This window comes from Phocoena sinus, chromosome 2 (assembly GCF_008692025.1).
Source record: "Phocoena sinus isolate mPhoSin1 chromosome 2, mPhoSin1.pri, whole genome shotgun sequence".
NCBI lineage: Eukaryota > Metazoa > Chordata > Mammalia > Artiodactyla > Phocoenidae > Phocoena > Phocoena sinus.
In genome coordinates, this window is record NC_045764.1 from 13,971,571 (window position 1) to 13,986,803 (window position 15,233).

The window sequence follows — 15,233 nt, forward strand, 5'->3', positions numbered from 1 at the left end:
AGAAGGCTATCTTGAGCCTCTCTGCTTTTGAAAGTATGCTAATTTCTGTCTTGGGCTTTTCTTTAAAAAAAAAAGTTGTTTCCTTGTCTACTATCAATTTACATATTTAAAATATTTTTTCTCTGTCACATTTAACCATCAACAAGTCCTAGGGTTTCTTTATTCAAACTGGGTTTCTTACCAATAATACCCTAGTTGAGGACTTTTCAACGTCATACATAGATTTTTTTTTTTTTTTTTCGGTACGCGGGCCCCCCCACTGCCGCGGCCTCTCCCGTCGCGGAGCACAGGCTTCGGACGCGCAGGCCCAGCGGCCACGGCCCACGGGCCCAACCGCTCCGCGGCACGCGGAATCCTCCCGGACCGGGGCACGAACCCGCGCCCCCCGCATGGGCAGGCAGACTCCCAACCACCACTGCGCCACCAGGGAAGCCCCCCATACATAGATTTTGATTTGTCTAAGTTCACTCAGCAAATGGGAAAGCCAAGAGTAGAACCCGAGTCCTGGGCTTTGTCTCTGACCTGGTATGGTATGGCCCACCTTCCACAATCTTAAAACATGTTCTACTGATGGGTTAAACAAACCACAGGACATCCTTCTGATAGAGTACCATGCAGCCATCATAAATTATGATTTATACTTATATTTACTGTTGTGGAAGTTGTTCACAGTGTACTGTTAAATAAAGAAAGCAATTAGTAAATATGATACCATCTTTGTAAATATATATCTTTACGTATATTTTGCATGGGAAAGATCTGGTAATTTTATTTAAATCATTAACAAGAGTTGCTCTTTGTACTGGGATTTTACATAATTTAGATTTTTTTCTTTGTAATTTCTCATTTTTTGACATTATTTATTATTTGTGTAACTAATAAATGTTAACATCCTCTCCTTCAGAAACCACGAAGAGCTCCTTATTGCTTATGCCAGTAATTAGAAAGATTAAAAACCCTGGTTGCATATTTTAATCACCTGGGTTATTTAAAAAAAACAACAGGGCTCAGGTACTTCAAGCCGATTACATTAGGATCTCTAAAGGGTAGGGCCCTGGCTTTGGCTTTTTGAAAAGCTTTTTAGGTGGTTCTAATGTGCAACCAGCATGACCTAGGAACACATTAGAACTGTAACATCTCAGGTCCTACCCCAGATCTACTGAGACAGAAACTCTGAGACTCGGGTCCAGTAAGGTGTGTAAAAAGTCTGCCAAAGTTTGAGGACCATAGCATATAGGCTGGGCTTGACCCTCACGCTTCTTCATCCAGCCTCGACCTCTCCAAACTTACTCTATTGCTTTCCAACCCACAACTTGCACTCCAACCAGGAAAGCTTAATGTATGTCTCCTGAGCTTATGTAGCCAAGTCCATCTCTTCTCCCATGCTCTTCACTTTTCCTGGCATGCCTGGTTGCTCTCCCTTTGAGCCACCCAAATTTTAGCCATTCTTCAAGGCCCAGCTCAGGTCTTCCAACCTCTGTGAAGACTTTCTGCAGCTCTCTAGTCCTCCCACTACCACATCTCCCTCTTCTCTAACAATGACTTCTTCAGTAAGTGTTTTGTTTTTTTTTTTTAACAGGGTTCATTATTCATTTAACAAAACTTGCTTTTTTAATTTTTATTTATTTTTATTTATTTATTTTTTGCGGTACGTGGGACTCTCACTGTTGTGGCCTCTCCCATTGCGAAGCACAGGCTCCTGACACGCAGGCTCAGCAGCCATGGCTCACGGGCCCAGCCGCTCCGTGGCATGTGGGATCTTCCCGGACCGGGGCATGAACCCGTGTCCCCTGCATCGGCAGGCGGACTCTCAACCACTGCGCCACCAGGGAAGCCTGCTTTTTTAAAAATTAATTAATTTATTTATTTTTGGCTGTGTTGGGTCTTCGTTTCTGTGCAAGGGCTCTCTCTAGTTGCGGCAAGTGGGGGCCACTCTTCATTGCAGTGCACGGGCCTCTCACTATCGCAGCCTCTCTTGTTGTGGAGCACAGGCTCCAGACACATGGGCTCAGTAGTTGTGGCTCACAGGCCCAGTTGCTCCGTGGCATGTGGGATCCTCCCAGACCAGGGCTCGAACCTGTGTCCCCTGCACTGGCAGGCAGATTCTCAACCACTGTGCCACCAGGGAAGCCCTCAATAAGTGTTTATTTTGTTCCCATTATTTGTTTTGTTGTTGTTGTTGGTTTTTGCCTGTACTGCATGGCTTGCGGGATCTTAGTTCCCTGACCAGGGATTGGACTGTGGCCCCCCCGCGGTGAAAGTGTTGGACCACCAAGGAATTCCCTCATTCCTATTATTTGTGAAGCATTGAGTGAAACTGAGAAGAACTATGTCAGGGTCCCTTTAAAGGGCTTTAACTTGTTTATATATGGGATTAAAGGAAGGAAATCAGTTGTTGAAGGAGATGAGATGACAGCTGATAGGATGAGAAGTTAGGACATGTGAGAAAGGTGGTTAGAAGAGCTGTGAGGCAGGGGCACTGGCAACCCGAACGTGGGTCACTTGCTCCAGATGACAGTTGAAGAGAGGAAAGGAATAAGCTCTTCCAAGTACCATGTCTCTTAAAGGAACACTTTTTTACTCCTATTTATAAAAGTAAGGGGCTTAGCGTAGGAAATTTGGAAAATATAGAAAAATAAACAAAAAAATCACTTGCGTTCCTACTATCTGAAGATAAACACTGATGTTAATTCTTTGCTCTTTATCGTTTGCCTTTAAAAAATGACTCAATGTGGGCTTCCCTGGTGGCGCAGTGGTTGAGAGTCCGCCTGCTGATGCAGGGGACGCAGGTTTGTGCCGTGGTCCAGGAAGATCACACATGCCATGGAGCAACTAAGTGCATGTGCCACAACTACTGAGCCTGCACTCTAGAGCCTGCAAGCCACAACTACTGAGTCCGTGTGCCACAAGTACTGAAGCCCATGCGCCTAGAGCCCGTGCTCCGCAACGAGAAGTCACCGCAATGAGAAAAGCCCCTGTACCGCAACAAAGAGTAGCCCCCGCTCGCCACAACTAGAGAAAGCCCATGCATAGCAATGAAGACCCAACACAGCCAAAAATAAATAAATTAACAACAACAACAAAAAGAAATGGGATGAATAAAGTGGAATTGATATGGTCAAAACAAAGGTCTTACTGCAGCACTCTTGGAACTTGGGTGAGTTGATGAGAATCCCTGAAGGTTCCCCAACTCTGAAGGGTTCTAAACAAGTCTGCTCTATATATCCTAGTTCTGAGAAATTTAAAAAGCCAGAAGACAAAGATGACAAACAGAAATCTGATCTCCAAACCCCCACGTTGATAATCAAGATAAGGATTGACAGGGGGGCCTGGGTCTCTTGGCCTGACCCCTGTCTGAAGACTCAAAGTCATGTGCACGTGAGTGGGTAGAATGGTCAGAGGGTGGAGAAGAGACTTTCCTAGGATTCCTGGACATGGGAGCCCAATGCACTGATTCCAAAATCTGTTGGTAAAGTCCTAACAGGGCTACACTGAGATTGGGAGGATGAAGGAATGCAGTGGTTGATAGGATCAAGGTAAAAATCTGGATGAAAGCTGGAATGACTGAACAGTTTCCAGAAAATTGGAATGTTTGTGTCTCCTTTACCTGAATGTACTATGGGGATAAATATTGTGTCTGGCTGAGGAACATGTCTCCTATTTAGTATTATAAAACAAAAGTCATGTAAATCTGCCCTTCAGCCAATATTGATTTGACATGCTCAGTGGAAACCAACAAGATTGCCCAAGCCCACACAGGTTGTTAATTTGAAAGAATATAGAACATCTGGTGGACAAAAAGTTTATTACTTTAATTAATGCCCTGTTAGAAGCTTGAGTGCTGGCTCAGACAAATTCTCTATACAATAGCCCTGTGTGAAGCACAGACTGAGGCTTATGGTAAAAGCCAGTGATCACCACCCAGCAGTGACCACTGGGATTTTGGACCATAAAATTCCCATTTGAGAGATTACTAGCTTACTCTCAGACTTTAATTGAAACTGCCTCTATGACCGCAGGATATAAAATAATCTTGAAACCTGAAATACCCCAAATGTCTTGGGTGATGTTGAAGAAACATTCTGGGTTTAACCCTGGCTGTCCAGTGGTTAAGACTCTGCCCTTCCACTGCAGGGTGCACAGGTTCAATCCCTGGTTGGGGAACTGGATCCCGCATGCTGCGTGACAAAAAAATTAAAAAAAAAACAAAACCCAAACAAAACAATAAAAACATTCTAATGGGGGAGAGCCGTGCCCAGAAGAATTTCATAATAGAATGCAAAGGGTCTGTACAGGGACATGTTATCATGGGAATGCTAGGTACTCATTGTTTTGCTGTAAAAAAAAGCCTTGGCAAAAAAACCAAGGAGTGGCCTGTATAGTAAAGAATTTAATTTTGCTCTAAAAATGTTCTGGCCTTTGCCTTAGGCTTCCGGGAAGTAATCTCTTAGCTCTTGGAATGTCAGGCTGATAGGATTGTTTTTGTTTGCCTGGGGGCTTTGAGCCATGCCAACAGCATGATTTAGAGTGGGTGCTTTGGGTCAAGTCAAAACTCTGGACTGACAGGGTGAGCGTCCCCTGTTGGCAATAGTCTGCTCATTGCCACACATCATTCCTGGATGCCATGGGGAGAGGACAACTAGAAAACTCTGTGTTTGGACTCTGCCCTATGCACTTCCTCTCTTGGCTGATTTTAATCTGTATCCTTTCGTTGCAGTAGACCATAACTGTGCGTAAAACAGCTTTCAGCATGTTCTGTGAGTCCTTCTAGCGAATTAAAGAAAAGCCTAAGGGTGGTCTTGGGGACCTCCAAATTTACAGTTGACGTCAGAAGTGAGGGTGGTCCTCTGGACCGTTCCCTTTAACTGTACAATGTCTTTCATATTAGAGGGTTTCCTTGGATACCTGTTGATACTTGAGTGTCAGCTCCCACTTAAGCATGGATGGGTAAAAATCTGTGTGTGGTACCTACACGTGGACTGCACTTCACATTAGGCTGGCTGTTCAGTGGGAAACCTCCATGTAGATGTTTGCTCTTGGACTGGTCACATTCTATAGAGAAGACTGTCAAATACTGCTTGAGGGAGGTGCTGATTGTCAATGTTCTGCAAGCCCAGGAGAAAGAAAGGTGGTGTCTCAGCATCCAGTATGCATATGCTAATGAACCCCTCCATTTTCCTTTGCTTTCAATTATTCCTTGGTGCCCCCCAGTCCTAAGCCCCTTGCCTTTTCCCTGTTTGTGGGGATGAGGCAGTAGCTTGATTGTTTATAGCTGGCAAGGGAAAGGAAGCTCTAATTGCTTCTCAGACAGACTTTCAAGTCTCTCTTTTATTCTCCTTCCCTGCCTCACCCCTGCCTCCATTTCGGCTCCATTTCTAGCAGTGTCTGATGCCACCAATTCCCAAGCCTTTTGCGGCGTCTCGGCCGTAAATCCAGTTGTTTCTTGACTTTCTTCACTGTCAGTTTAGGATTTAGTTTTTTCAGGGTGCTAAATCATTTGTCACTTAATAATCTGCTTTCTGGCTTTCACAGTTTTCATGCTTTGTTTTCTCTCCTATTCTTTCTTTTTTGGGGGGTTGGTTTATTGATTTAAACTCTCTGGGTGAACTGGGTTACATCTATTGGTTCAGTAGGTTCTGAGATAGGATTTCATTTGATTTTGCCTAAGATTTTTAAGACTGGGACCAGAAGCAAACACTCTCAAAACTGGAAGGGATGTGGGAGATCATATATGGGACTTGCCCCCCTCCCCCCACAAGCTGAAGTCGTGGCCCTGACAGGGGAAAAGACTAGCTTAATATCTCACAGCCAGAGAGGGGCAGGGCTGGGACTGGCTTCCAGATCTGGTTATTCCTAGGCTACCAGTTCTTGCTGCTAGGGACAAGAAGGAAGCCCCCAAACAGAGCTCAGCCCGAGGTTTTCAAATGAAGGTCCATAGAGATGTGCTGGGGTTCTGGATATGTCTGGCTTAAATTTCATTTTAAAGTAGATTTAAAGCACTCATGTTTATATTTTGCCCTTTTTTTTTTTTTTACCAATAAAACACTACTTTTATTGGATTAAAAATCCCTATACTGTCATTTTAGCATGGTTTTAGGAGAGAATAGACATAAATGCAAAGGTTCAATTCTTCCATCTTTGCCCAGACATCAGGACTTTGTTTTCTGTATCTTTCTTGGCTTCCACGATGATGCAAGGTGACAGCAAGGACATAGAAGATACATAACGGTGTTGCTGACTAACTTCTCAGGAAGTAAAGTAAAGGCGGTCCAGTAAAACAATCCTTTATTTTTTAGTTAGGTGGGTGATAGGGTTTTACATTTTATCCTTGGTAATGAGCTTGATCATTCCTAACATAATGGAAAACGGGGGAAAAAACAAAGTATCGGGGTAAGAAATAACAGAAGGATGAGAAGTGAGAAGATGCCCTTCCTCTGGCTTTCAGCTCCAACCTGGCCCCACCTCCCTTTTCTTTTTCTTTTTGTGCTTGAGGAGCATAATCCAAATAAGAATTCATTTCAATGCTTAGTAATAAAAAGAGAAAAAGAATCACCTGCTTTTAAACTTCATAATAGGTCTTTAAGGAGAATTAAGGTCTTATATTATTGATTAAAAAGACTTAAGAGATAGGGCTTCCCTGGTGGCACAGTGGTTGAGAGTCCGCCTGCTGATGCAGGGTTCGCGGGTTCATGCCCCGGTCTGGGAAAGATCTCACATGCTGGGGTAGAGGCTGGGCCCATAAGCCTGTGCTCCACCCACCCGCATACGGCAAAAAAAAAAAAACAAACAAAGACTTAAGAGATAGTATCATGCCTCAAGTACATTGTTATGTCTTAAGAAATACAACAATTACATAGAAGGTGGAGACCTTGTTTGGACCCTGGTTTGAGCAAACCAACTATAAAATGCCATTTTTGAGCCAAATCAGGATATTTGATTTTGGTCTGGGTATTAGATGACATTAATTTTGTTTGTATAGCTGATAATATTGTGGTTATGCATACACATAAATGCCCTAATTTATACAGGTGCATGAAGACATGCTATATGAGAATTACTTGAAAATATTAAGATATTACTGCAAGTGGACTTCCCTGGTGGCGCAGTGGTTAAGAATCCGCCTGCCAATGCAGCGAACACGGGTTTGAGCCCTGGTCTGGGAAGATCCCACATGCCGTGGAGCAAGTAGGCCCGTGCACAACAACTACTGAGCCTGTGCTCTAGAGCCCGCGAGCCACAACTACTGAAGCCCGCGTGCCTAGAGCCCGTGCTCCACAACAAGAGAAGCCACCGCAATGAGAAGCCTGCGCACCGCAACGAAGAGTAGCCCCCGCTCGCTGCAACTAGAGAAAGCCCACGCGCAACAATGAAGACCCAACGCAGCCAAAAATAAATAAACAAAATAAATTTATAAAAAAAAACACAAAAGGGTAAAAAAAGAGGGAATGGGGCTTCCCTGGTGGCGCAGTGGTTGAGAATCTGCCTGCTAATACAGGGGACACGGGCTCGAGCCCTGGTCTGGGAGGATCCCACATGCCGCAGAGCAACTAGGCCCGTGAGCCACAACTACTGAGCCTACGCGTCTGCAGCCTGTGCTCCGCAACAAGAGAGGCCACGACAGTGAGAGGCCTGCGCACCGCGATGAAGAGTGGCCCCCGCTTGCCAAAACTAGAGAAAGCACTTGCACAGAAACGAAGACCCAACACAGCCAAAAATAAATAAATAAATTAATTAAAGTACCCTTAATTTAAAAAAAAGGAATGAAAATTTTTAGGTAAAACAGCAAATGAGGTCATGGATGCTGACTCTATTTGGGAAAGGGAGCTCTGGAACACATGGAAAATGGGTAGAAATAAAATGAGACTAATAATACTAACAGTAAAAATAGTAGCTAAGACTCATAATAAATAGGCTTAGCTATCTTGCTGCTATTATCAATAATATAGAATAACTGCAAGATCTTACTTCTCCTTAAAAAGTTTTTTAAAAGGTGATTTAAAAAAAATTTATACTTGCTGCTCTGTATCAGGCACTATATTTATCTCACTTATATGATCCCAACAAGCATGTGAGTTAGACACTGTTAATGTCACCTTTTTACATATGTGGAAACTAAGGTACAGAAATCTTAAGTGACTTGCCCAAGGCCCCATGACCGGGAAACGGCAAGCGAGGATTCTCATCCTGCCTGGAGACCGTATCATTTACCTTTAAAATCCTGACCAAAAGAAATTATTTTTGGAATGCACAAAACCATGGCTATTTTGACCAAGGAGATTTCTGTTCAATGTTTTATAGATATAATTTATGGTACATTGAAAAAGTAAAAATGCACCAGAAGCCCAACTGCTGTGCACGTAGTTTCTGGAAATTTGTAGAGTAACTGTGTTCAGAGTCACCTCTAGCAGTTGTGATTTGATTTCTCCCAGGTGGAAAATATGTCCTTTCCCACACAGTAGTGACTGCCAGGTAAACTCAGTGTCCCTTTGCTGCCCAAAGGGGACTCCTGGGAGAAGAGGAGAGGTTGGCTGCAACTACAACATTTGACACCAGCTGGCTCCCCTAAACATAGGGCTTCTGCTACATTTTAACACTTTTTTTAGTCCATGGCAACAGAATCATTACAGAAATTAGCTGCTTTAGAGTAAGACAGCAGTGGATGAGACAATTGGAAAATGAAATCTATTTGGGAAAGTAGAAGCATCCTATAAATGAGCTTTTCTGTTCATCCTGAAGTGTTCTGTCCATTGCACTTATGTGGGCCTACAGTTAACGAAGCTCTTTTCGCATAAAAAAGCAGAAAATGCTCTTTTGAAAAAAAAAAAAAAGGGAAAGAAACATTAGTGATTTTTAAAAATGCTGAATCCTAGGTGTAGAGGGCTTAAAAATGACTCAGGTATGTACTTCGTGCCTGTGTTTTCAACTCTGACTTTTGCATGAGCAAGAAGAGTAAGAACCAATCTTGTTGATATAAACGACGTCCTCACCCACGGTGCTTGTCATAGGCTTCACTAGGTGGCATTTGAATTGTGAATATTGCAGTTGTAGAAAGAAGAATGAAAATAAAAACAAGGAATGAGGAAGATGGAGGAAGATTATAGGTTGTGTCCATGCAGTTTATGGCAAAGGAAAGCAGTGGCGTCTGGCTCAGGACAGGGGTATGGGCAGGGGATAGCTGCAGGTAGTAATTGAAATTTATATAGACTTTGGCTAAACTGTGACCACCACCCACATTATCCCCATAGTCTCCCAGGTCAGACATCATACCATTAAGCGTGATACAATCGCTCTCACAACAGGGGCTACTAGTTAGAGAGAACTCCAAGATGGTTACTGAAATGCCTGATGAAAACAAAGGACAAAAAGAACACCTCCATGCTCAGGAAGAAAAAATGGAATTGGTTTGCTGCAGGGCCTCTGGACATACCACGTGACAACGTAAGGGGCGTTTCCCCCTCACAGACCCTCCAGGTCAGGATCCACATGGTGCAGAATAGAGAGAGCATTGATGAGAATATGTGTCAGTGACTATATTTAGCATGATACAGATTTTCTTTCTTTTGCAGAGACATAGGTACATTCTGTACCGCTACTAGTGTAATAATAATCAATAAACATGATCATTTACTGAGTGATTACTATGAGCTGACACATGACTTGGGGAAGACGTGAATCCCCAAAGGTATGGATGCTGCTCAGACCAAAATAACAGAGGCCCACTATAACATTACCATCCTCATTCAATAGAAAAAGAATCTGAGGCTCAAGGGGTTAAGTAACTTACCCAAGGTCACACAGCTGGTAGGTGAGGAAGTCCTGTCCTGACACCTCATATTTTGTGGACTGTGAGTGGACATATCCAGGCGGCACAATTCTGGGAACCATGTCCTTTGAACGCATTTGTGTAGAATATAATAATTTTAATACAGTTAAATATGAACGTAACAAAGGCATTCTGAAACTTTGTTTCCGCTGCTCCTATCAGGGTGTTTCTGGGTTCCCAAGCTCTGGTGCTTTTTTTTTTTTTTTTTTTTTTGCGGTACGCGGGCCTCTCCCGTTGTGGAGCACAGGCTCCGGACGCGCAGGCTCAGCGGCCACGGGCCCAGCCGCTCCGCTGCATGTGGGATCTTCCCGGACCAGGTCACGAAGCCGTGTCCCCTGCATACATAGGCAGGTGGACTCTCAACCACTGCGCCACCAGGGAAGCCCCATCTGGTGCATTTTTCATTGCAGTTATTGTATTCCTCATCTCTGTTTAGTTGTCCTTTATATTTTCTAACTCTTTGTTAAAAACTTTTAGCCTCTCACTCTTTGCATCCATTCTTCTCCGGAGTTCTTTGATCACCTTTATGATCACTACCTGAACTCTTTCTCAGGTAGATTGCCTATCTCCACTTCACTTAGTTCTTCTTGCTGGGTTTTATCTTGTTCCTTCATCTGCAAGGTGTTCCGCTGTTGCCTCATTTTGCCTAAATTGCTGTTTATATATATTTTTTTCACTTTTTTTTTCTTTTTTTTTTTCGGCCGCACTGCGGAGCTTGCAGGATCTTAGTTCCCCGACCAGGGATCCAACCAGGGCCCTCAGCAGTGAAAGCATGGTGTCCCAACCACTGGACTGCCAGGGAACCGCCAACTCTGTATTTTTATGTATGTGGTAGGTTAGGTACATTTCCCGACCTTGGAGAAGTGGCCTTTGGTAGCAGACGTCCCATGTTTCCCCACAGCGCACTCCCCTCTTGTCACCTGACTCATATGCTCTAGGGGTCCCCCTAAGAGGGCTGCACGGGTCCTTCTTTGCGGCGGGCTGACCATGAGGGCGGTCTGGTAGGCTTGGTTGGCCCCGGGCCCGGCCTTGAGAGGAGGCTGCCGGCCGCTGCTCGGCAGGCCCAGGGCATGAAGCGGCTGACAGCGGACCCCAGGAGGCCTCAGGGCTAGTGCGGCCTCACCGGCGGGTCTGGGCTTTTGGGTAGAGCCAGGTCCTGGGGTTAGTGCCGGCTTACTGGAGGGCAGAGCCGGGTCGTGGAGTCTGGCTGCAGGGCCCAGGGCTCCTGGAGCTGGTGTCGGATTTCGGGGTGGCTGCGGGGAGCAGCCGGTTCCTGACCCAGTCGCGTACGAAGTCCAGGCTGTCCCGAAGCTTGTGTGGCCTGCTGGTGGTGAGTCACGGTCTGACCCTGCTGGTGTGCAGGCTGGATCCGCAGGCTGTGGATTTACCACCTCTGTCGTCTCCCCTCGGGCGGGGGAGGTCGGTGGGAGGCTAGAGCAGGCTCCGTAGGGAGGGGCCGAGCGCAGGGGATTCTGGGACTGGTCCTGAACGCTGGCGGGCGGAGCTGGTCCTGGGCCCTCTGGTGGGCAGGGCTCTGTGCTCTGGGCGTCTTAAAGCAGCCTGACGGCTGAGGAGTGGGCCCGTGTCCTATCCTGAGGTGCTGCTTGGCCTGAGGCGTCCAGGCACTGGCACCAGCAGGCTGTTGGGCCTGAGCTAATAAGCTAGAGGGGAGGATTCCACAACGGCAGGCTTGCCAGCACTGGGGTCCGAGAAGGCCGCCGCCAGTGTCTGTGTCCCCAGCGTCAGCTGCTGTTGCCTTCTGCCTCGCCGGGAGACTCCAAGACCAGCAGGTAGGTCTGACCCAGGCTCCTGTCAAATTACTGCTTCTCTCCTGGGTCCCAGAACGTGTGAGATTTTATATGCGCCCTTTAAGAGTGGAGCCTCTATTTCCCACAGCCCTCTGAGTCGGCCCAAAAGGAAGCCCCTCTGGCCTTCAAGGCCAGATGCTCTGGGGTCTCATTGCTCCTGGTGCAGGACCCCCAGGCTTGGAAGCCCGGCATGTGATTGAGAACTCTCACTCCTTTGGGAGAACCTCTGCAACGTTATTATTCTCCAGTGTGTAGGTCGCCCACCTGGGAGTATGGGACTTGAATATATTGTGAGTCTGCCCCCTCCGACTGTTACCAAATTGGTTGCCTGGACTCGTGCAGGAGTTCTAGCCTGGGCTAAGACCCCTTGTCTTGGCCAGGGTGGTTCTTTTTTTTTTTTTTTTTTGCGGTACGCGGGCCTCTCACTGTTGTGGCCTCTCCCGTTGCGCAGCACAGGCTCTGGACGCGCAGGCCCATGGCTCACGGGCCCAGCCGCTCCGCGGCATGTGGGATCTTCCCCGACCGGGGCACGAACCCACGTCTCCGGCATCAGCAGGCGGACTCTCAACCACTGCGCCACCAGGGGAAGCCCTGAGCAAGATGTTTTATCGTCTCTTTTTTTGGACTGTTCAGAGGCCTTTTTGGATTGTCAGGGTACTTGGCTATACTCTGATTAGCTAAGGTTCCTTGATAAGTGATGACTTCCAGATAAATAGTTTTCTGTGTAAGAAGGGTCTATTTTTTAAAAATAAATTTATTTATTTATTTATTTATGGCTGCGTTGGGTCTTCGTTGCTGTGTGCGGGCTTTCTCTAGTTGCGGCGAGCGGGGTCTACTCTTTGTTGCCGTGCGCGGGCTTCTCATTGCGGTGGCTTCTCTTGTTGCGGAGCACGGGCTGCAGGCGCACGGGCTTCAGTAGTTGTGGCTCATGGGCTCTAGAGCGCAGGCTCAGTAGTTGTGGCACACAGGGGCTTAGCTGCTCCGCGGCATGTGGGATCTTCACGGCCCAGGGCTCGAACCCGTGTCCCCGGCATTGGCAGGCGGATTCTTAACCTCTGCACCACCAGGGAAATCCCAGAAGGGTCTATTTTAAAACTAGAATTTCTTGTGTTCTTGCCACTCCACGATGGAGAGTTTAGCTGAATGAGATTTTATCACTAGCATAACTGTATAGAAAATGGATTCCTCAGAGAAATCTTGTAGGGGAATAAAAATGATATGAGTTTTAATCTCTTATTCACTGTCCTAACTGTAAATTTGCCACCAAAATATTAGGGAATGACATAATTTCAGTTAATGATAAAACAAAAAGTTATTTTTCTTTTATTATTGAGATGGTAATAAAAAGTTGTAAAGAACATTTTGAAAAAACAAATAGTAAACAATTTTAAAAAGGAAATCACTTAATCTTACTTCCAGAGATAGTCATTGTTCATGTTTTTTACTGTGTCCTTCTAGACTTTTTGAGCGTACACACTCACTAATGAGTGTCCTCAAAAGATAGACTGCAAGTTTTTTTGCTCCCTTCAACTTGTATTTTACTCCAGTCATTCAGTTAAAAAGTCACCAAAGCTGGAACTGTCTATTTCACTTTAGACAATTAGGTAATTTTTTTTTTTTTAAATTAGGTAATTTTTATGGTGGTTGACTTACCATGCTTTGGGGAGGAGGGTAAAATATGACCTGTAAGACCAGGAATTTAGCTGTCTGAGCTCTATCATTCTGTGATGATGGCTGCACACCAAGAAAACACATGTCCGTTCATGAAAGCCAGGGGGACACAAAAGGACAGGCCTGTTGGTCAAGTCAACAAAACAGCCTGTCAGTTGACTATGCTTTCCCTCTTCCAACTGTAGATCATGTGGTTATTGGGTGTGTTTCCAAAGAGGTGGCGATGACTCCCAGAGACCTATGTTTACTCCGCCTGGGTCGAGTGTGCTTCAAGGCATTTACAATTTATTGGAATCTGAAATGAAATGAAGAAAGCAAGTGAGCTGCTGTAACAAACAGGTGGCTTTCATTAAATATAACCATTAATCTTGTCCTGATTATTTACCAGACTGTGTTAGATTTCGATGTTTCCTTAATCTATTGATGGGCTATCACCACAAAATATGTCACTGAAGTAAAATAATGGCTGATGTGTTAATGAAAACCATCAGGGAGACCAGAAGCCTCCCCTCCATAGAATGAGGACAATGAAGAATCTGTTTAGGAAGAAAGAAGGAATTACTGATGTTAATCAGATTGAACTACCTCTTTGGAGCTGTGTTTAGGATAGTGGAACTAAAGTACAAGGCTGTGTAAAGACCTGTTGAATTATAGGAGCACTTCTAATTAAGCACTTCACAATGAAAATCTGAGTTTTACAAAAGCAATTTTAAAGGGATGATTCTTTATTTTACAAATGATTCACAATATAGTTAACAATACTGTATTGTATGCTTAAAGACTTGCTAGGAGGATAGCTCTTATGTTAAGTGTTCATATCACTAATAACAGTACTAAAAATAATGATAAATAAGAGGGCAGGAGAAGACTTCCAGAGGTGATGGATAGGTTTATGACATTGATTATGATGATGGTTTCATGAGTGTATACTTATCTCCAAACTCATCAAGTTGTGCACGTTAAGTATGTATAGCTTTTTATATGTGACTCATACCTCAATAAAGTGGTTTAAAAATAATAAAATTTAAGAACAACAAACACAAAAAGATTCACAATAGAATTTTTAAAAAGATTAATCATCCAGTAAAATTAACATAGCATTTTCATTTTAAAATTCTGTCTGTAGAGACCCGTGAGACACGAGTACGTACAGGTGGGGGCGGCAAGGGAAAAGGATTAGCCATGTTGTCTTTGATCAGAAAGGTGATCAGCACCGCGAAAGCCCCAGCGGCCACTGGTCCCTACAGTCAGGCTGTGATAGTCGACAGGACCATTTACATTTCAGGACAGCTAGGCATGGATCCTGCAAGTGGACAGCTTGTGTCAGGAGGGGTGGCAGAAGAGGCTAAACAAGCTCTTACAAACATGGGTGAAATTCTGAAAGCAGCAGGCGGTGACCTCACGAATGCGGTAAAAACGACTGTTTTGCTGGCTGACATAAACGACTTCAATACTGTCAATGACATCTACAGGCAATATTCCAGAGTAGTTTTCCTGCAAGAGCTGCTTACCAGGTAGCTGCTTTTACCAAAGGAGGCCGTGTTGAGATTGAAGCAGTAGCTGTCCGAGGACCTCTTGTGACAGCATCGCTCTAAGTGGGCCCAGTGTTATTCAGTCTGGAATTTTAATAATGTTTTTAAATTAACGTCTTAATCTTTACAGTATTTGTTGGAAAGTGTAAGGTTGACTGAAATATCTGATGTTATTATGGAAATACCATATAATAAGGGGAATTGAACATGAGTTGAAGATTAATGATGAATCTAGTTAGTGATGTTATAAATTACACTTCTGTAAAACTCATATTACTGGATGTGGGAAAAGAGACACACATTACATAGTTACTCAGAAAAATAAAAGTAAAGGGAACTAGCATATAGGAAAGATGAGTTACTATTCCTGAGAAATAAGAAAGAACACACCTAATTCAA

General features: G+C 44.6%; 1 pseudogene; it reads left to right on the plus strand.

Moving 5' to 3' along the window:
• The first annotated feature begins 5,840 nt into the window (after positions 1–5,840).
• LOC116749953 lies at positions 5,841–14,897 on the plus strand (annotated as a pseudogene).
• The last annotated feature ends 336 nt before the right edge of the window (positions 14,898–15,233 follow it).